Source organism: Sapajus apella, unplaced genomic scaffold (genome assembly GCF_009761245.1).
Source record: "Sapajus apella isolate SASKATOON/1434 unplaced genomic scaffold, GSC_monkey_1.0 scaffold130, whole genome shotgun sequence".
NCBI lineage: Eukaryota > Metazoa > Chordata > Mammalia > Primates > Cebidae > Sapajus > Sapajus apella.
In genome coordinates this window covers 1,198,716-1,220,924 of record NW_022437070.1, presented here as the reverse complement: position 1 = coordinate 1,220,924, position 22,209 = coordinate 1,198,716, and the positions used below count along the sequence as shown (strand labels likewise).

General features: G+C 43.6%; 1 protein-coding gene across 3 annotated transcripts in view; it reads left to right on the top strand.

Annotated features, from left to right (window-relative positions):
- The window catches only part of ARHGAP35 (Rho GTPase activating protein 35), a 134,646-nt gene that overhangs the window by 26,032 nt on the left and 86,405 nt on the right, over window positions 1-22,209 (top strand). The window lies entirely within an intron of this gene.

The following is a 22,209-nucleotide window of genomic DNA, read 5'->3' as shown; positions in this document are numbered from 1 at the left end:
CTCCTGCCTCAGCCTCCTGAGTAGCTGGGATTACAGGCACACACCACCATGCCCGGCTAATTTTTTGTATTTTTAGTAGAGACGGGGTTTCACCATGTTGACCAGGATGGTCTCGATCTCTTGACCTCGTGATCCACCCGCCTCGGCCTCCCAAAGTGCTGGGATTACAGGCTTGAGCCACCGCGCCCGGCTTCTTTTTTTTTAAAACAGAGTTTCACCATGTTGGTCAGGCTGATCTTGAACTCCCGACCTCAGGTAACCCGCCCGCTTTGGCCTCCAAAGTGCTTGGATTACAGCCACCACGCCCAGCCACAAAAAAACATTTTCTTTAGTAAACCAAACAACATGATTAATTATCTAAAATGTGCACTTCCCTAGGTGGAATGTATAGCACTATCAGACATGGCTCCTGCTTTTGAATTTCTTACTCTCTAGTAGGGGAAAATAGAACATCCTCACCCCACAGTTGGTTTCTGTGGCTTAACCATATGAATCAGGAAACTAGAGGAGTAGAGGCCGTTGCGGGTGGTGAGACATTACAAGTACTAAAGCCATTGCTCCAGCTTCCTTTAACAGTGTGACCGCTGAAAAACTAAGTGGTTAGTGTTTTGTGTGCAAATTCTGAGCAAAGGTTAAAGGGACTTGAGGGTCTGTAGACCCTTAAGGGAATGGGTCTGGGGTGTCTGTGATGCTTTCAGAGTATAGGCTGAATTTCTGGTTCTGTCTGTTTTCTGCAGAGAAAGGATTTGTAGATTTCATCAAATTCTCGAAGGAATCCATGACCCAAAAAAGATTAGAACCACTGGCTTAGTGTGACACTGAGCCCCATGACCTCATTTTGTCTCCCTTTTACTTTACTGTTCTAGATTGAGACCTGCCTTTTGTTTTTTCCTGATACTTATTTGGAGGGGTCCTTGGTGCAAAGAACTCTACCGTTGAACACCAAAGGAAGGGTGTCTAAGCTTTCTGTTTTGGAAGCTTGGTATTATGGCTCTTAAATCTTCATCTCTTCTCTCATTGCTTAGTAAAAATATCTTTCTATTTGAAATAATGATTACTGTGTTTCTAGGTGTAAGTATTTATTCATCTGTCATATATATGCTGAGGCCCATGCTGGGCAGTGGTCATACAGAGATGAAATGACCGGATCCTGGCCCTTCGAGGCTTCTAGTGATACACATGTAAGTGCTCAGAGATGGTCGCTGTTAGTCTCATGGGAACAGCTATGCTATAGTCGTAGAGGATGTACAGGGTAGAATAGGAACACAGGGGAGGTTATCTAGACTTATTCTGTGTTTCATTGAAATTTCACTGTTGATTTATCTCATTACCTCATTGATAGGTTGCAAACCTTTGCATGAGAGGGTGTAACAGATTAGGTGTTTGGGGCCATTGCCAAACTGGAGAGGTACAGTTGGAAACATGACAGTGACTGAGGCTGTAGCTGTGACACTATCAGACATGGCTCCTGCCACTTAACCACTATTCGAATGGAACTCACTTAACCACTATTGACTCTGTTTCTCTGCTTTTCTGTGGACAACAGTATATGGCTCTCTTTGCCCTCAGTCACTCAGGAGGTATTTATTGGATGCCCAGACGTTGTGTAATACTGGACTGGACCCTTGGACTGGACTGTTTACTTACTAGAACAGCAGATGGAAATGGTTGGGTTGTGGCTCTTTGGCAGTATTCTTTGCTGTCTCCCAGTGATCAGTATGGTAATAAGGTTCCCTCTGGTGGGAGGTAGTATAGTTGGACTTTGGAAGTCAACATACCAGAGTTCCAACATACCCGCTCTGCTACCTTCCAGCCGGGCATCCTTGGCCAGGCCCGTTGATAGCTCTGAGCCTTGGTTTCCTGATGTGTACAATGGGGATATAACCATGACCCGCCCTGCAGTACTTCTGCCACAGAGTAGAGCCCAATAAATGGAAGCTGTATTGTTACTAGCAGGTGAAGATTTAAACCATGGAGAAATTCCCTTATTTGTTTATTCATTGAGGATAATTACTACGTTGTGTAGAAGAAGGAGTATTCTACTTATGTGAATGGGGGAGTTGGGTATTCCTAGTTAAAAACAGTGGCTCAGTCTCTCCTTTTTGGCCACTTTTCTTAGGCTTTTTGCTAGGGCAAGGGTTCTTTTTTTTTTTTGGACAGAGTCTCACACTGTCACCAGGGCTGGAGTGCAATGGCACGATCTTGGCTCATTGCAACCTCTGCCTCCTGGGTTCATGCCATTCTCCTGCCTCAGCCTCCCAAGTAGCTGGGATTATAGGTACACACCACCACACCCAGCTAATTTTTTTTTTTGTAGTTTTAGTAGAGATGGGGTTTCACTACATTGGCCAGACTGGTCTCAAACTTGTGACCTCATGATCTGCCTGCCTCGGCCTCCCAAAGTGCTGGAATTACAGGAGTGAACTACCACGCCCAGCCTTTTTTTTTGGTATGTGAGACAGAGTCTCGCTTTGTCACCAGGCTGGAGCGCAGTGGTGTGATCTCAGCTCACTGCAACCTCTGCCTCCTGGATTCAAGTTATTCTTCTGCCTCAGCCTCCTAAGTAGCTGGGACTACAGGTGTGTGCCACCACGCCCAGCTGATTTTTGTATTTTTAGTGGAGGGAGGATTTCACCATGTTGGCCAAGATGGTCTCAATTTCTTGACCTCATGATCTGCCTGCCCCAGCCTCCCAAAGTGCTGAGATTACAGGTGTGAGCCACTGTGCCCAGTTAGGGCAAGGGTTCTTAATCCAGGGTGCCTGGAAACTGTTTAAGTTTTTATCAGAGTGTCAAAAGGATTCTTAACTGCCAAAAGATTAAGAATTGTTTGACCTGGGTGACAGAGTGAAACCCTCTCTCCAAAAAAAAAGAAAATTGGTGGGCCGGGTGCGGTGGCTCACGCCTGTAATCCCAGCACTTTGGGAGGCCGAGGCAGGTGGATCACGAGGTCAAGAGATCGAGACCATCCTGGTCAACATGGTGAAACCCTGTCTCTACTAAAAATACAAAAATTCAGCTGGGCATGGTGGCGCGTGCCTGTAATCCCAGCTACTCAGGAGGCTGAGGCAGGAGAATTGCCTGAACCCAGGAGGCGGAGGTTGCGGTGAGCCGAGATCGCGCCATTGCACTCCAGCCTGGGTAACAAGAGCGAAACTCCATCTCAAAAAAAAAAAAAAAAGAAAATTGGTTAATTGACCTTTTGGGCGGGTATGGAGCCACAGTTGGTACCTTTGGTTCTGAAATTGTTCATTATAATAAGATATTACTGAGAGCACTTATCCGAATTATATTCACATAATGAATATACAGGGGGAATATTCAGAAGTTTTCGTTGGCTGCGTTTTTTTTTTTTTTTTTGCCAGGAAGAGGTGGGACAAGAATAAAGGAAAGTGGTATCAGGAGAAAGTAAGAAACCACCTAAATAATTTGAGCTTCTTGTCCTCATAGTTCTTTCATAGGTTGAGTCCAAGTTGGGGCTTCTCTGCACTGTACCTTGCAATCAGGTCGGACCACTTGCTCTTTCCTGCACATTGTGTGCAGGCTCTGTCCGTTTGTGAGGTCCCTCTGCCTAGAGTGTCTCTCTTCCAACGTTTGCAAGTCCAGTTCTCTGCATCAGAGCTCCTTCCTGGTATTGCCTTTTGAGTTCTCATCGGCTTGTCACTGCCTCAAGAGCAGCGACCCTCATCTTCGGATCCTCCAGTCGTGGTCCTTTGCGTGTGACAGGTGCTAAACAAAGGGTTGTGGAACTAAGTGAAGAGTGATACATATGAAGGAAACAGATAGCTGTGTAAGGGAGGAGGATATAAGTTAAAATTATTAGATGCCAATGACTTCTGGGGGCGGGTGCTTTGGAAACCCTCAGGGTCTCAGTGACAGCCTGAGTAGCGGGAAGAGCCTGCCCTGAATTAGGAAGCAGGAGTGTGGGAAACAGGTAGCCAGCAATAAGGCCTTAGCCAGGTCATATCACTTCTGGATTGGGGTTTTCAGCTTCAAAAACTGTTTGGGTTGGGCTTTTTTAATATACAGTAGAGGTGATGTTGATGAACATCCATCGTATACAAGGTACTCCTCTAGGTCCTGAGAATGCAGTATGTAGCCACCAGACAAGACCCCTTCTTCTGTTCTAGTGGGAAGCATTGATGGGAAGTTAGTTCTTTCTAGCCTTAAAATCCTGTGATTCTGTCATCTGAGAAATGTGCACCAACCTCTGCTTGGGATTGTTTTGAGGATCAAATGAGAAAGCACTTTAAAGATTACAAACATGCTTGTTTATTATGAAGACTTCTCTCCCCCCTTGGTTTGGCCCCCCCTTTGTTTTGACTTAGATTTTTAAAAGTTTAAAATTGAATAGAAGCTTTTTGCATCAATAGGAGTATGAACTAATGATATCAGGGTTTAGGTAGATTTGGGGACTTAAATCTTTCAATAAATGATCCCTTAACTAGATTGGAATGTTGGTTTGTAATACCATGTTCACCAATGAAAAATGTATTTGTGGGGGGTACATTTATTTATGAATATTTTTCCTTCCTTCCTTCCTTCCTTCCTTCCTTCCTTCCTTCCTTTCTTCCTTTCTTCCTTCCTTCCTTCCTCTTTCTCTCTTTCTCTTTCTCAGATTTTAGACTGTCTCTGCCATTATTCTTAAATACAATTTCATATTGGTGAAGGCTGCATGTTAGGGAAAAACCAAACTTCTCTACTGATTTGGGGTTTTTTTTTTTTTCCAACCATACATTCAGGGTGCAGTTGTTCTGGAAGTGGTTCTATTTTGTGATTAGGCTGAGTATTTTTAAGCACAACTCTTTCCCTTGTCCTTAGAATTATCTCCAGTATCCTCAAAACAAAGAGCAAATGATGCAATTAGGATGCAATCCCTTGCCTGTGGATTTCAAGGAAAATTATTTTCCACACTATTGGGAGTTCATGGACAAAGTCAAGCTTTCTTTAGATCTGGTGAACTTAGAAAAAAATAACTTGATAAAGTGAGATTCTTACCTTGAAATTACTTTTTGAAAATGAATCAATGATGTGAAATTTCTAAGATAATCTTGATTTCTAAATATCACTTTATGACTCATTCCTTGGAGCAGTTTTTATTTTTTCCTTTGAAACTTTAGATGGAATTGACTTTGGTTTACACTCTATCCTATTTTTTTCTTTTTTTTTTTTTCTTTCTTTTTTTTGAGACAGAGTCACTGTTTTGCCCAGGCAAGAATGCATGGCACGATCTCAGCTCACTGCAGCCTCTGCCTCCCAGGTTCAAGTGATTCTCTTGCCTCAGCCTCCCAAGTAGCTAGAACTACAGGCATATGCCACCACACCCAGCTAGTTTGTATTTTTAGTGGAGACAGAGTTTCACCATGTTGACCAGGATGGTCTCAAACTCCAGACCTTAGATGATCTGCCTGCCTTGGCTTCCGAAAGTGCTGAGATTACAGGCGTGAGCCACGCACCCAGCCATACTTTTAGTGAAAGGAAAGCCATGTATCTTTCTGCTGTCACCTTGTCCTGTCTTACTCTGCCGTTTTGTGAGTAGTGGTCCTTGAGATTGAGATAATAGAGAGATAGATTTTCTAGATTTTCACCTACTCACTGATTTTTACTACAGGCATTTTAATTCCTTTAAATTTGAGACTGATTTTCTTCCCATGGTATTTAACTTATCATCATTCTTACAGGAGGGTCCAACCCTTAGGATTTATGTGAATATTGCTGTCCAGTTGGTAGGAAAGGTACTTTTCCTGAAGCCTTGAAAGAGTATTTCCAGAATAGTGAACTTCATTTTTGGGGTAATTTTTTTTTAAAAGATACTTTCTAAGTAAGTAGAAATGAATTTTTGCAGTTGGATGAGGGAAAAAAAGAGCTGAAATTTAAGGATAAAATCTTATAGCAGCTTATCCCTTCCATGGTTTGGGAAGTGAAGAAAAGTGCAAGTTGGTGTTTTCTCACAGTTTAATGCTCAGGCAAGTAACATGATATTCTTAATTGCAAGTTACTGAAGTTGAAAGACAGCCATTTCCCATCAATTGGCAATGGTCTTTATGGTTAACTCTGGCAGAAATTCTGTTTCTTCCATGAGGCTTGGGTGATATCAGTAGTATCATTGAGGAGACAGCATATTGAATCCTCTGACCTTGGGCAAATCATTTAGTCTTCAGGTTCCAATGCCCTTGTCTTTGGAATGAAGAGAACACTTACCCTTCCCAGGTGGGTTTTAAAATCTGTGAGGAAGGCCAGGTGTGGTGGCTCACACCTGTAATCCCAGCACTCTGGATGGCTGAGGTGGGCGGATCACCTGAGATCAGGAGTTTGAGACCAGCCTGACCAGCATGGTGAAACCCCATCTCTACTAAAAATACAAGATTGGCTGGGTGTGGTGGCACAAGCCTGTAGCCTCAGCTACTAGGAGAATCACTTAAACCAGGGAAGCGGAGGTTCAGTGAGCCAAGGTTGCACCACTGTGCTCCAGCCTGGGTGAGGAGAATGAAACTCCGTCTCAAAAAAAAGTTATAAGGAAGCCCAGTGCGGTGGCTCACACCTGTAATCCCAAGCACTTTGGGAGGCCAAGGTGGGAGGATCGCTTAAGCCCAGGAGTTTGAGAACAGCCTGGGTAACGTGGTGAAACCCTGTCTCTACAAAAAATTAGCCAGGCATGGTGACGCTCACCGTAGTCCCAGCCGAGGTGGATCACCTGAGCCCAGGAGGTTGAGGCTGCAGTGAGCTGTGACTGCACCACTGCACCTGCACTCTAACCTGGGCAACAGAGCAAGTCCCTGTCTCAGAAAAATAAAAGCTAATAAGGCAAGTTCTGTAATAGTACTTTGAGCAGCATAAGGTATATACACAAAATATTGTGGGGAATATATTATGAAGTTTTGCAATGTAGATACATAAGAGACTATTCCCCTCACTGTGGAGAGCTTTGGGAAAGGAGCAAGTGGGTTGTAGCAGTAGTAGCTTCTGTTTTCTCCAGAAAGCTTATGCCATGCAGCAGCTGTTCTTGTCCATTCTGGGTTTGCAGCACTGCAGTGTTGGGGTTAAGCCACATGTGGTTCTCAGAGGCAGCCAGCCATACTAAGTTGGGTGATCTTGAACGAGTCTCTTGACCTCTGCAAGTCTGTCTGTGTTCTCAGCTGTGAAATGGGGATTATAATAGTAGCTGCTCTGTTGGGTTACTGTGAGAAATGCTTATGTGGGTTGTACGGCTTGGTTTCCTATGGTAAGGTTTTTAGAAGTAATAATGGACCAGCTAAAAATGTTCAGGCATTCATCTACTTGTTAATGCTTTCTTGTTGTTGTCTTTTTTTTCCTTTTGAGATAGGGTCTTGCTGCTTTGTCACTCAGCTGGAGTGCACTGGCTTGATTTGAGCTCACTGCAACCTCCACTTCCTGGGCTCAGGGGATCCTCCCACCTCAGCCTCCCAAGTAGCTGGGGCTACAGGCGCACGCCACCATGCCTGGCTAATTTTTTGGTTTTTTTTTTTTTTGGTGGTGGTGGTGGTGGAGATAGGGTTTTGCCATGTTGCCAGTCTGGTCTTGAACTCCTGAACTCACAATTCACCCACCTCAGCCTCCCAAACTGCTGGGATTACAGGCGTGAGCCATCGCGCCCAGTCTTCGGCATGTTGTCAAAGGAAGTATGAGAATGACAGCAGCTGATAGTCCATTTTCATCAGTCATCCCGGAAATCAGCCGGAGTCAAGCTGCTTTGTGTACTTATTGGGGTGCACTTATTTTCTCCAAGGTGTCCATTTTTTGTTAATGGAAAGCTAGGTTAGCAGATGCAGTGATGAAGGGGGCCATAAGTATCGTTTTGGTAGTTGTTAACCCCTGAGGTAGTGGGTTTATTTAGTTTTTTTTTTTTACAAACTACAATACTTTATGCTTATCTTGGCTTAAAATAATACCTGAACATGAATTTTAGTTAAGACTTACAAATTTATCTAAACAATCTCTGAGCAGGTTGAAAACTCAGACTTTCAGGAGCTTTGAATCTGTTCCAGATTGACTTAGTTCTTCATCTTTCCAAGAAAGGTAAACTGTGTTCTGAGGCAGTTTTTTGTAATGGGGTTTTCAGGCTAGATCTTTAACCAAAAAAAAGAGGCCCTAGAGAAACCCAGAAACAGCCTATACTGGGTCAGGGGAAAAGGCAAAAATCTCTGCCCCCTGTGCCAGTTGAATTCCACCTTCCCCCACCAGTGGCTACATTTCAGGGCTGAAAGGGCTTTGGAATCCTTTGCTGAGTGCTTTGGATGAGATTTGTTTTCAAATTGCTTTTTAGAATTAGAGTGACCATTTATATGGCTTTCATTCCCAATCTGTGAATTCCAAAGCCTTATACTAATCACCAGGCAGACACCAGTTACCTAAGAAGTGTCTACTGTGTGTGAGGTTCTGAGGAAACATACAAGGAAGGGTTCTCCCAATTCCGCAGAGACTTGATTTAGCCAAAGAGATACACTTATTGACTTTCTCAAAAAATTAAAAAGAAAAACAACTAAATACACAGGCAACCAGCATCTTCATTTTTAGAACTCAAAAATTAATTGGAATATACCTAGGGAGAAATTTTCTGGAATTTCATTTTACAGGATATTTGTTTTTAATTGCTAGTCCTCACTCCTTTGCCATTTTATATTTCATTTTCCATCTTAGTTAATATTGCTATTTTTATTCCCCCTTTCTCTGTTTTGTATCCGTTATTGTCCAATCAGGAAAGTAGAAACCAGCAGAAAGGGATTTAAATGCAAGGGATTTATTAGAGAGGTGTTGGAAAGGCTTAGGAGGAGCAAAAGGGAGAAGAGGGTTGTTATCCAGAGGTGAGAAAGCTGCTTGTGGGCTAGAACCCAGGAGCCTGCACACACAGATGAGCTGCTGCTGTTGGAGCTGTATTGCTGCAGTTCACCAGGAACCTGGAAGCCAGCACTGCGTTGATGTGCTGGAACCTGCAGTGTGTGCAGTTGCCCGCATTCTTCCCTAGTCGCTCACTGCTCCTGCTGCTGCCAGAGACAGACCAGTAACAGGAAAAAAGTGGTGTATCCTTCCACTTGCCATCCAGTCTCCAGCCATAGAGAACCTAACTGTGGAAGCCAGCTGGCAAAGGAGTCTGGGAAATGTAGTGTGCAGGCTTTCAGTTTGGCTGATACAGAGGAGAGTGTAGAAAGGCACGTGTGGCCAAATGAATGCTGTGGTTGCTTGGGTGATGCATTTGTCATAATGCAGATGGGCAGAGAAGGCATTATTTTACACTGATAACATTCAGAGAGGTGGAGAAGAGGCACAGTGCCATTCCACATAAGGGGATCGAGGGATGGTGGTGTGGAGGCAGGAATGCTCACGGCAGGTTCAGGGAATAGCTTAGCTGGACCATGGAGTTCTTTTTGAAGGATAGCTAGAAATGAAGGTGGAAAAGAAGACTGGGGTCAAATTGGACTGGGATTGTGGTAGTAAAAACTGTTTTAAGATTAACCCAGGCTGGGTGTGGTGGCTCACTCCTGTAATCCCAACACTTTGGGAGGCTGAGGCTGGCAAATCACTTGAGCCCAGGAGTTCCAGACCAGTCTGACTAATATGGTGAAACCCTGTCTCTGCAGAAAAATACAAAAATTAGCTGGATGTGGTTGCACATCTAGTCCCAGCTACTCAGGTGACTGCAGCAGGAGGATCGCTTGAGCCTGGGAGATTGAGGCTGCAGTGAGCCATAATCGCGCCACTGCACTCCAGCCTGAGTGACAGAGTGAGACCCTGTCAAAAAAAAAAAAAAAAAAAAAAAGATTAACCCACAGCACTTTACACAGTGATTTCAACTAGGACAGAACAATGAGGAAACTCTTATGATATTTCAAGCTTTAAGGGCCGAGGACTAGGTAAAAACTTGTACATCTAAGACAAATTTGTCTTGAATGAATTGTTTCTCTCTTAAGAACTGATGCTATGGTAGCGGAGTTGGAGATCATTCATTCAAGACAAGCTTTGAACTGATATATCTGTCAATGTCTTGGGGCAAGTAATTGGAATAAATAATGAATTCTGACTTTCTGTTGATTTTTCTATGTAAATTGAATTTGTTGATTACCTTATGCTCTTGAAAAGGTCTTAGTTCTCTACTTTTTATGCTTTTACCTCTCTGGGATAATGCCTTGACAAGTTAGACTCATCATGGTATTGTTAGGATCTTCCTTGAAGTGGCATTAAATTTGCTTTAATCATAAACTTTATTTGTAAATTTGGTTTTTTTGGTTTTGTATTTTTTTTGAGATGGAGTCTCACTCTGTCACCCAGGCTGGAGTGCAGTGGTGCAACCTTGGCTCACTGCAGCCTCTACCTCCCAGGTTCAAGCAATTCTCCTGCCTCAGCCTCCCAAGTAGCTAGGATTACAGGCGAGTGCCACCACACCTGGCTAATTTTTGTATTTTTAGTAGAGACGGGGTTTTGCCCTGTTGGCCAGGCTGGTCTCGAACTCCTGGCCTCAAGTGATCTGCCTGCCTTGGCCTCCCAAACTGTTGGGATTACAGGCATGAGCCACCACACCCAGCCTTTATTAGCAAATCTGAAACCTGTGCAACAAGTTCTGCAAGGCCTTTACAACTTGAGGTAACACTTAAATTACTTGTGGATAGCTTTTTGGTTTTTTTCTTTAGACACTAATTCATTAATTCCATTTAGCAGATATTTATTGAGCCAGCACTGTATGTGGTGCTGAGGTCAAATGAGGAGCAGAATAGATAAGACATTAGGTCCCCACCTTTTTGGAGTTAACAATTTAATGAGAAACAGACATTACAGCAAAAAAAAAAAAAAAAAAAATTCCTTGGCCTTAGGCCCTTGCAGTTGCTGTTCGCCTGCCTGGAACGCTGTCCCCCTGGTGCCCACATTCTTAACTCCCTTGCCTCCCTTATGGCTGCTCTCATGCCTCCTGCTTGATGGGACCTGCTTTGGCATCCCTTTCAGCTCTGTGCTTACCCTCTACCATGTGCCGAGGCTTTCACCCTGCTTTACCTTTTCCCCATTCTAATTTCTTTCCTAACCTAGGTTTGTTCTGTAATTGTTTCCCTCTGCTAAAATGTAAGTTTCATGAGGCGCAGGCATCTTTGTCTTTTTTTGTTCATTGCTGTATCCCCATGCCTAATACAGTGCCTGGCACAATAGTAGGTGCTTGCTCAGTAATTTTTGTTGAATGATTGAATGGGCGAATAAAAATAAATTAATGAAGGCATCCGGGGAACCCAAGGAAGGCCACAGTGACTAGAGTCTAGTGAGAAGAAGCTAGAATGGTGGACATGAGATCACATAAGGAATAAGAATTTGGGGGCTTAATATAAGAGCACGCCAGGCATGGTGGCTCACGCCTGTAATCCCAGCACTTTGGGAGGCCAAAGCCAGGTGGATCACTGGAGGCCAGGAGTTCGAGACCAGCCTGGCCAACATGGTGACACCTTGTCTGTACTAAAAATACAAAAGATTAGCCGGGCATGGTGACACACGCCTGTAGTCCCAGCTACTCAGGAGGCTGGAGCAGAAGACTCACTTGAACCCGGGAGGCAGAGGTTGCAGTAAGCCGAGATCACACCACTAAATTCCAGCCTGGGTGACAGAGTTTAGACTGTCTCAAAAAAAGATCAAATGTGTTCTTTAAAAGATAACTTGCTTCTCTAGGAAAGCAAGAGTATGCATGGGAAGAAACGCATGAGACTGTGGGGATCCAGGTGATCTAGCTTCCCTGGCAGCAGATATGTTGACTTTCTCAGCTATTGAATTTGAGTGCCCATTCCAAGGGTAGGGATTGATTGTTATCATTCTGATTATAATTGCATGCACTTAGGTTATCATTAGACCCTAGAGACTTACCTGTCTTCTTGAAGAGCATCATTGTCTAGTGATCCTGCTGACGGATGAGAGCTGTCAAGATAGCTTGGCTGTGAGATGCCATTTAACTAGTTTTTATCTGTGTATGCCTTCCCTCCCCCTGCAAGATTTAATGACCTAGCTAGGAGAGAGTCCAGGCTTCCTGGCTCCTCTCCAAGTGTTCTACCGCTAAAATGTTAATATTACCTTTCTCAGAATTCTTCTGAATCACTTGCTGGCACTGGAAGTGGCTTTTTAAACTTTGATTTTGCCATTTTTGAGATTGTTTGTACTAGGACTTTTTGCCGGAGGAATTTGAGCTGCTTTGATTACTTAAAGAAGGCCTTTTCACTTGCCTTTGCTTTTTCAAGTGGAGTAGCCTGTCATAGGTAGGAATGTTCCTGCCACCTGACATGTTAGTTGGCAAAATAGTGGAGGCAGCCTTTAATAAAGGTCACTCTGGAAGAATATGAGTTGGGTACTTAGCATTCTTGGCATTCTTATGGTATGATACCGGTTTATGGCCTTTTTTTATTAACTTCTTAAAGTCAAATGGTCTTTAATTAGAAGCAATCATATATAAAACTTTGTGATTCCAGACAACACTGGCCTGACTGTATTCAACTATGGAGTCGGGTTTGCGCCTGTAGGAATGCAGGTCTGTGGTAGGGGAGCGGAGACTGGGGTGTGAGAGGCCATATTGAACACGCTCTAGCCTAGTCTGTGCCATCTGCTTCCCGGCAGCCTTACCGGTATGGAATGTGGACACACAGCTTTTGAGCCCAGCCGTACCTCGCTTGGCTTTCAGCTCTCAGTGATTCAACTGGCTGAGCTTAGCTTTCTGTTATAGTCAGTAAGGAAAATGGAGTCAGGCAGCCTCAGTTTTTGAAACTCAGTTAGTCATGAGGCTTGACAAGCCATGACACATATATTTTAGCCACCATGGCCCCCTCTAAGTTTTAAATAAGACAGTAGAGGAATATTTACATTCAGGGAGCAACAAGTTAACACAAAACTTCCCCCAACACACACAGTGAGGAAAATGCCCCCTTATTCTATTGTATACGATTCTTCACCGGGCCTAAAGGGCTGTTTATCTGAATGTAATCCATGATGTCCTCAGTGAAGAAGACTAAAGCGTTGGTGTGTATGATACCGCATTTTGGTGCGAACAAATTACATAGGTTTCTGTGCCCACGCCTATACCCTTGAGGAGAGGTAACAGGCAGAAAGGATCTTGGTGTTAGAGACGGCAAAGCTCAGGGCCCGACAGGATTTCTTCAGTTAAGGCCTTGACCGGAGGTTTTCTGAGCAGAAAGCAGATGGATTCAGGGGCAGCGGGTGGTCTGAGGCGTTGGGAAGATACATGCAATAGTGAAGGAACTAGGTTGAGATGCCTGCTCATCCCCAAACCCTCTTCATTCTGCACACAGTAGTCACATTAGCTATGTTACAAGTTTCCCGTAAGGTTTTAACATAGTAGATGCTATGGGAGTCAAAGTCGGTCTGCTAACAAGGTTTTTTTTTTATAACGGTGATGTACTTTCCTGTTCCACCCTCGCTGCTGTGAGTTAGAAATCCACAATAGCTATTTGTTGTGTGTTGATTTTAAGACAATTCAAAAGAAAGTAGCTGCTCTATGCTCTTCCCAGGTCCATTTATAGCCAGGGAGTGGGAGGTAAGGCCACGGAGGGAACGACTCAGTGGGTTTATCTTGGGCATTCTGTGCATATGTAACTGAGAAAGGCATGTTGTTACCTAATGTATGCTTTTGATAATCTGGACCAAGAGACAGTGTTCTGAATAGCAGCCAAATATATGAGGTCAAGGTGACTTCCTCTAGCAGGTAGGACAGCTGTCATGGAAGAGTAGGCCAGACCTGTTTTCCTTCTTAAGGCCCAGGGCTAAAGCAGTGATAAGAGATGACTCATTGATCTTCCTGAAATTACTGGCCAAGCACTTTCTAAGGAATGGCAATTGATAAGGAAGAACAAATTACTATTCTGGTCTCTTATCTAAAGGAAAATCATGAAGCTAGCACTTCACAGAAAATGCTACTTATGGCTGGGGCGGTGGCTCAGGCCTGTAATACCAGCACTTTGGGAGGCCGAAACAGGTGGATCATAGGCTAAGAGTTCAAGACAGCCTGACCAACATAGTGAAACCCCATCTTTACTAAAAATACAAAAATTCGCTAGGCGTGGTGGCACGTGCCTGTAATCCCAGCTATTCAGGAGGCTGAGGCAGGAGAATCACTTGAACCTGGGAGGCGGAGGTCGCAGTCAGCCGAGATCGCTTCACACTGCACTTCAGTCTGGGCAACAGAGTAAGACTCCGTCTCAAAAAAAGAAAAAAAGAAAATGCTACTTATTCAATTCCTTGTATGATCACAAATGTTTTCTTAGTTATTTTCAGGCTCTCCAACAGGATGTGTTACTTATAGTTTGAAATTTTTTTTTTTTTCTCTGAAATGTGTCTTGAAGTGTTGAGCAGTGGCTAGGTGCTATATAGAACGTATAAGCAGAATTTTATAGATGTATGCATTTAGTGATGGGTGGAGATTATTGCTGTAATAAATGAGACCGGCTGGATGTCATTCTTTTTTGTCCCCTTCCCAGTTACTTTGACTCTAGGGTCTTGATGAATGTGATCACCTCTGCAGAGAGTGGAGAGACAGCACGGGGTAGTGGGGGAGTGGGAGCAAGGCCCTTCTTAGGGCACAGACAGCTCTGACAGCAGCTTCTGGGACTGCCCTCCCCTCTCCCCTTCAGCTTCCACATCTGTGACCTGAGGGAGCTGGCTGCCAGCCCTCCCAGCTCTGCCTGCCTTCCAGGGGCTTTTATTTGGAGAGACAGCAAATCATGTTCCTCTAGGAGTCTTTTTAGTTGTTCATCTCAAGAGGAATCTTTGGAATTTTTTTCAAATTAGCCAGTTTTCTTCAAATTTTGCTTTTTCTTTATCTGCCCTGTTCCCTTGGCTAACTCCCCTGTTAGGGAGACACAGGGTCATCGGTTTGAGTATGGGAAGGAAATTACGGCCTTGAGCACAGGCAGAAAGCATCTGGCTCCCAGGCGCTTCCTGTGAGCCACCACGAAATTACAAAGACTGGGCCTAACAAGGCATTTCAAAGGAGCATCTCACACCACCACTGTGTCAGCGTTTCCATGATTCCATCATAAGCAATTGTTTTTCATAGTGCTTATTATGACCAGGTTGAAGTTGGCCTTTACATGGGAAGCGTTTATCCAGTGGGTGAGGATGAAATAGCAGGACAGAGGTAGGGAGCGGGGAGAGTACGCAGATTACTGTCAAAGTTCCCTTCTCCAGCCTGGTCTTGACCAAGCCATTCTTGCGTAAAAGGCTGTGGTTCGTCAGAGGAAGAAGTCCAGACTGTCTTTAGCATGTCCGGGCCCTCCACAGACTTGCCCCCAGCGTCTCCCGCCATATGTGCCTGTGCTCTGCATTTCTGTTCTCCAGCCAGTGCAGTGTAGGGGACTGGGGGGACAGAAGCTGGGGGTGGTATCAGGAGACCTGGGTTCTGGACTGGGGTTCATGTCTCTCTAGCTGAGTTATTCCCTTTCTCTCTGTCTCAGCAGTTACTCTTCTGGATAGGCTTATCAAACAAGAGGAGGAGAAAAAAGGTTTGGGGGTAGATTACAAGGCTCTTTCTGACCCTTGTCTCCTGGCCTAGGTTGGAATTAGAACACCAGATGTCTGAGCATTAAATGGTTTTTTGAACCATGAAGTTTTTTGAACTGCTTTAAAAAAAAAAAACTGTAGTGGGTGCAGTGGCTCATGCCTGTAATCCCAGCACACTGGGAAGCTGAGGCGGGTGGATCACAAGGTCGGGAGATCGAGACCAGCCTGTCTTACTAAAAATGCAAAAATTAGCTGGGTGTGGTGGCATGTGCCTGTAGTCCCAGCTACTTGGGAGGCTGAGGCGGGAGAATCATTTGAATCCTGGAGGCGGAGGTTGCAGTGAGCCGAGATTGCACCACCGTACTCCAACCTGGATGACAGAGCGAGACTCCGTCTCAAAAAAAACCCTATAGTACTTAAAACTTTTTTTTGTTGTTGAGATTCTGGAATCTCACTCTGTCATCCAGGCTGGAGTGCAGTGGTGCGATCTCGGCTCACTGCAACTTCTGCTGCCCAGTTTCAAACGATTATCCTGCTTCAGCCTCCCAAGTAGCTGGGATTACAGGCGCCTGCCACCGTGCCCTACTAATTTTTGTATTTTTAGTAGAGACGGGGTTTCACCATCTTGGCCATGCTGGTCTCGAACTCCTGACGTCGTGATCCACCTGCCTCGGCCTTCCAAAGTGCTGGGATTACAGGCATGAGCCACCACACCCAGCCACAGTATTATTTTTTTTTAACATAGGACACCAACATATGAAACAGATCAAAGGCTGGGTAAGGTGGCTCACACCTGTAACTCCAGCACTTTGGGAAGCCAAGTTGAGAGGATTGCTTGAGCCTAAGAGTTCTACACCAGCCTGGGCAATATAGTGAGGTCCTGTCTTTACAAAAAATAAAAATTATAAAAAGTAGGTGGGCATGGTGGTCCAGCCATTCAGGAAGCTTGGTGGGAGGATTGCTTGAGCCAGGAGATCGAGGCTGCAGTAGGTCATGATTATGCCACTGTACTCCAGCCTGAGCGACAGAGTAAGACTCTGTCTCACAAAAAGAAACAGAAACAGATCAAACTGGGCTTGCTCTCTTGAGGCTGAAAGGCCACCTGTTGAGCCTTCTTAGTAGCCCTGAAAACCTGCCAGTTCCATCCAGGGCTCCCCAGGGTGCTCCTTCTCTGCATTTCTTCTCTCTTGCTATGTAGCCAGGATTAGAGTCACCTGTTTGACATGACCCCAGGCAGGGGCCTAGTGTAGAAGGGGGAGGGTGCATAGAAAAGTGTATAAAGCAGCTGGGCGTTGTGGCTCATGCCTGTAATCCCAGCACTTTGGAAGGCCCGGGTGTGCAGATCACCTGAGGTCAGGAGTTCAAGACCAGCCTGACCAACATGGAGAAGCCCCGTCTCTACTAAAAATCCAAAATTAGCTAGGCATGGTGGCAGGCACCTGTAATCGCAGCTACTCTGGAGGCTGAGGCAGGAGGATCACTTGAGCCCAAAAGATGAAGGTTGAGGTGAGCCCAGATCGTGCCATTGCACTTCAGCCTGGGCAAGAAGAGCAAAACTCCATCTCAGAAAAAAAAAATAATAATACAAAAGTTAGCCAGGCATGATGGCACACACTTGTAGTCCCGGCTACTCTGGAGGCTGAGGTGGGAGGATCACCTGATCCTGAGGACATTGAGGCCACAGTGAGCTGTGATTACACGACTGCACTCCAGCCTGGGTGATAGAGTGAGACCCTGTCTACAAATGATAATAATAATATTTTTCTTAATAAAAAATATGAACAATAAATATTTTATAATGACTTTTCATTAATAATGCCCCCATGTAACATCTTTTCACTCAAAGAATCCATTTAATTTTAAACCTATTAACTCATATGTTCATTTCTAGAAGATAGGAACAACCAACCTCAATTTAGCAGATTTTCAAATATGATGAATATGATTAATTGAACCCTAGGACACAAGTCCGTGCTAATTCCAGCCCCTCTTCATGTTCTGCCTTGTAACTGTTTCATTTCTCTCATGCCTCTGTTTTTTTTTTTTTTTTTTTTTTTTGAGACGGAGTTTCACTCATGTTACCCAGGCTGGAGTGCAATGGCGCGATCTCGGCTCACCGCAACCTCCGCCTCCTGGGTTCAGGCAATTCTCCTGCCTCAGCCTCCTGAGTAGTTGGGATTACAGGCACGCACCACCATGCCCAGCTAATGTATTGTATTTTTAGTAGAGACGGGGTTTCACCATGTTGACCAGGATGGTCTCGATCTTTTGACCTCGTGATCCACCCGCCTCTGCCTCCCAAAGTGCTGGGATTACAGGCTTGAGCCACCGCGCCCGGCTCATGCCTCTGTTTTTAACTTCACTTAAAATGAGACAAGGATGTAAGTAAATTTGGAGGCCAGAAAATGTAAAGATGACTATAAGTATTTATTTTGCTGGTGTGAATCTTTAGTTCTTTCTTTAATCCGTAAATCCAAATTGTTCCCTACTAAAATTTGCTGGATTTAGAAGTTGGCTCCATTTATTCTGTTTCTTAGCTTCTTAGCTTCTCCTCAGTACAGGTGCATTAGATAAAATAACAGCCAACCATCGTTTTTAAAAGAAGGGTGTACATGTTGTATAACTTTTATTACTTATGATAGCCTGTTTTAGGACTGACAATTTGTAGAATAATGCAGGTGAGTAGAGAAGAATAATTAGAAATAATGGGCTGAAATCCTCATGCCATCCTAACATGCCATCAGGGAATAGTAAGGCTTACTGTTGGACTCGAAAATAAGCTGCCCCATTTTTCCTAATTGACAGAAATGCCTGTTTCTTCAGCACTGTCCTTTGTCGACAAGGCACATTTGGCTGGTTGCAGCTCTTCTTGCATATTCAGGGACATTTATATAGAGAATGTTCTTTCAAAAGGAACTTTTTTCCTACTGAGAAGCTTAAAAAAAAAAAAAAAAAACCGTAATAGATTATAAGTCTTTAGAAGCAACTGCTGAACTAATTATACATGTTTTATTTACCATTTTGAAAATCAGTGTAAAATTGGTCGTAATGCCAGGAAATTTCAAAGGTAAGACTTGGCTATTTTTTTGTATCTCGGCTTGGTGAGGATCTCAGCTCACTGTGGTAATAGTAATTATGCTGCGATACTAGGCCTATTGGAGTGCCTCCAATTTTGATTTGCCTTGGTTTTTTATTTTCTTTGACGTAGAATATTTTTACAGCTTATCGGAATCCTGGTTTTTGTTGTTGTTTTTCTTAATATACGTAACTCAGAAATTATGCTAAATCAGTGAGAAGGACTTCTTACCTAGCTTTGATTTTGTCTTTGTTTATATTTGCCTTATTCTTTGATCAGATAGCTTAATTAGAATTCCATAGCTACCTGGTAGAAAGCTGCTGAGGATAAAGCTTAAGGAAGTACTTCTGCTAAAAGCAGCTCCTTTTATTCATCAGGGGAATTCGATTTCATCCTGTGGATAACATAGCTTAGAAGTTCTCTTTCTTTGGGACCAGCCTGAGAGTTCTGCAAGCCCGGAAGCCTGAGAACTGTGGCGGGGGGAAAATGGGCTACTTGCTGTATTTAGTGTGGGCTGGCAAGGATGGTAAGGTAGCAACTTAGTTCTGTTTTTCTACCCTGGAATTCAGAAGTACCTTTAAGCAGGGATTGCATGGGGGTGAGGAGGACAAATCAAGAGGGGCAGGAAGGGATGTTTGCAAAAATTATAAATGGAGAGAAAAAAAAAAGGAAAAACAAACAAAAAAATTTAAATGGAATGTCAGAGACTCTTTCGTAACTACTCTTTAAAAAATTAACTTTAGGACCAAGAGTGGTATGGCTCACACCTGTAATCCCAACACTTTGGGAGGCTGAAGTGGGAGGATCGCTTGAGCACAGGAGTTCAAGACCAGCCTGGGTAACATAGTGAGACCATGAGCCACCACACCACACTTTAAAATTTTTGAGGCAGGGTCTCACTCTGTTGCCCAGGCTGGAGTGCCATGGAGCAATCTCAGCTCACTGCAACCTCTGCCTCCTGGGCTCAAGCGATCCTCCCACTTCAGCCTCCCCAGTAACTGGGACCACAGTCATGCATCACCACGCCCAGCTAACTTTTTGTATTTTTAGTAGAGAAAGGGTTTTGCCATGTTGCCTGGGCTGGAGCTCAAGTGATCTACCCACCTCAGCCTCCAAAGTGTAGGGATTACAGGTATGAGCCACCATGCCCAGCCTAAATTTTTTGTAGAGAAGGGTTCTCACTGTTCTTGAACTCCTGGGCTCAAGTGCTGGGATTACAGGTGTGAGCCACTGCCCTCCGCTTGATTATTTTCATATTTGATCCTCAGAGTGAACACACAGTTTGTTGGTCCTCTGAGCCCTGACTGCCCTTCTCATCTTCTGTCTCCCATTCTTGAAAACCCTTTTCCAGTCAGTCTGTCCCAAAACATGTTTGTGCTTTCCTATTTTAATCATTATTATTCATGCCTTTTACGTCACCTCTCCAAGCTACCAGTCTTATAAGGACCAATTCAAATTTTTCTTCTGCCTGACACCTTTCCCACCTAGTCCAGGTTGATTGATTTTCCTTTTAAGTGTAAATATTGTCTCTCAAGTAAGTTACAAGATCCTCGTCAGCAGAGACAGTACGCCGTCCTCCTTTGTTTCACCACATTTTCTTTGCTGTATAAGTATGCATTTGATTTGGGTGATGGACACTTCAGTTCTTAATTCCAAAGATTAGGGTAAAATAAAAAAGATTAACACTCTAAAATATGCAGGAAGGAGGGAATTTAGCTGCTGTATAACTAGAGCTACCAAATGGGGACCTTTCTCTTTTACTCAGTTTTAGAGGTTCTGTTGTCCTTGTTGAGTTCGATGGAATCCTTCTGTCAGATCCTCTTCATGTAAACAGCTGAGTAGAATAAGGGTATTGCTTCAGATTCTAACAAATCATACACAGAAAATGAAAATGCCCTCTGTATCTCACTCAGATTCAAAAAGGTTATCATTCCTGTTTACACCTGACACATCATTTTTACATATTACTAATTAAGATTCTCTAAATTTATCGGGGTTTTACAGATGAATGAATTGGATGAATAAGGACCTTGGACTCCGCTTCCAACTTTTCTTCTTTAATTTATCTTTATTCAAAAGAAAAAACAAAGAAGAATCCCAAGAAAATTTACTTTAACATTTGTTAGTATGAAAATGTAAGCATTGGGTTTTTAGAAAATGTTTTGCTTGAATTCAGTGGTTTTAATAAACCAGAGAACAGTGTTCCCCGCCCCCCCCGCTTTTTTTTTTTATTAAAGACAGAATTTTACTCTTGTTGCCCAGGCTGGAGTGCAATGGCACAAGCTTGGCTCACTGCAACCTCCGCCTCTCAGGTTCAAGCGATTCTCCTCCCTCAGCCTCCCAAGTAGCTGAGATTACTAATGCCTGCCACTGTGCCCAGCTAATTTTTGTGTTTTTAGTAGAGATGGGGTTTCACCATGTTGGCCAGGCTAGTCTCAAACTCCTGACCTCAGGTGATCCACCTGCCTCGGCCTCCCAGAGTGCTGGGATTACAGGTGTGAGCCTTCTTCTTATTGGAAGAAGTGTTCTCTTCTTACTGGAGCCTTTATATCTCATCCTTCCTGGCCTATTTGGTAAATATGATACATTCTTCTGGAAAACTGCCGTGTCTCCCTGACGTGGCAAGTGCTTCCTATGTCGATGGATTTCTTGTCCTACCCTTCCTACCCTCCAACTGAGTCTTTTCAAGTATCTACCAAATGCAAACATTTCAACCAGCTGCTAATGGGAATTCATAGCTTTGAAAACTCAGAAATGTAAGATGTTGAGAAATATGAGGTTTTAAGGAGGTTTAAAGAATGCTTTTAGCTCTCCGTTAGTTATGATTTCTATTTCTATTTCTTTCCCCTATTGAGGTTAAGGAAAATTGTGATAAATATTTTACTTCCTTTGCTTGTAGTTCTGTGTGAAATTATTTCCTTATAGTGTTATTAGTTGGTGATGATCTGTATGTGATTATTTAAAACTCAATGTGTTTTCAGAGGTTGTTGAATATTCTTATAAGTGGAGATGATAATTTTGATTATGGATAATGGTGGAAGATTTGGTGTCTTAGGGGGCATTCTAGATTACGGAGTACACAAACATTTCCTACTTTGGGGAGAGAGGGACAAGGCGGCTGGGTTGGAAGGGTGATCTACACACTTCCAGGCATATGCTGATAGAGCTGTTGACAGTGTGAACTTTCCCAGTCATAGTAAATCTGGGATCACGGTGGCATTTCTGGGTCCTACAAAAATGTGTGCTATCTTGGGAATGTTACCACTTCTTGCCCTGGGTGTTTCATAGAGGTGTTAAAAAAGAAAACACCCTCCTTCTATCTTCCAGTTGAGGCACTCTGGTGGGAAGCTGGTGTCTTGGTTAAACAGATTACAAACAACTCTAGATGCTTGGTGACAAGTTTGAAGAAGGCGTTATATTTTATTACAGCAGAAACCAAAATACTTGGGAAGTTTTCCTCTCTGAAGTAGCTGACTCATGGCATAAAATGGGAAACTATTAAGTCCTGTGTTTTTATTTTTCTAATGTAAGTATCTCTCTTAAGCTCAAAGATAAAAGTAGTTACCGTTTTAAAGGATCCCTTTTTTCCCTTCTGTTTTAACTCTTGCGTTTTAGACGAATTAGCGTTGGAAAAATTATTAGAATGGG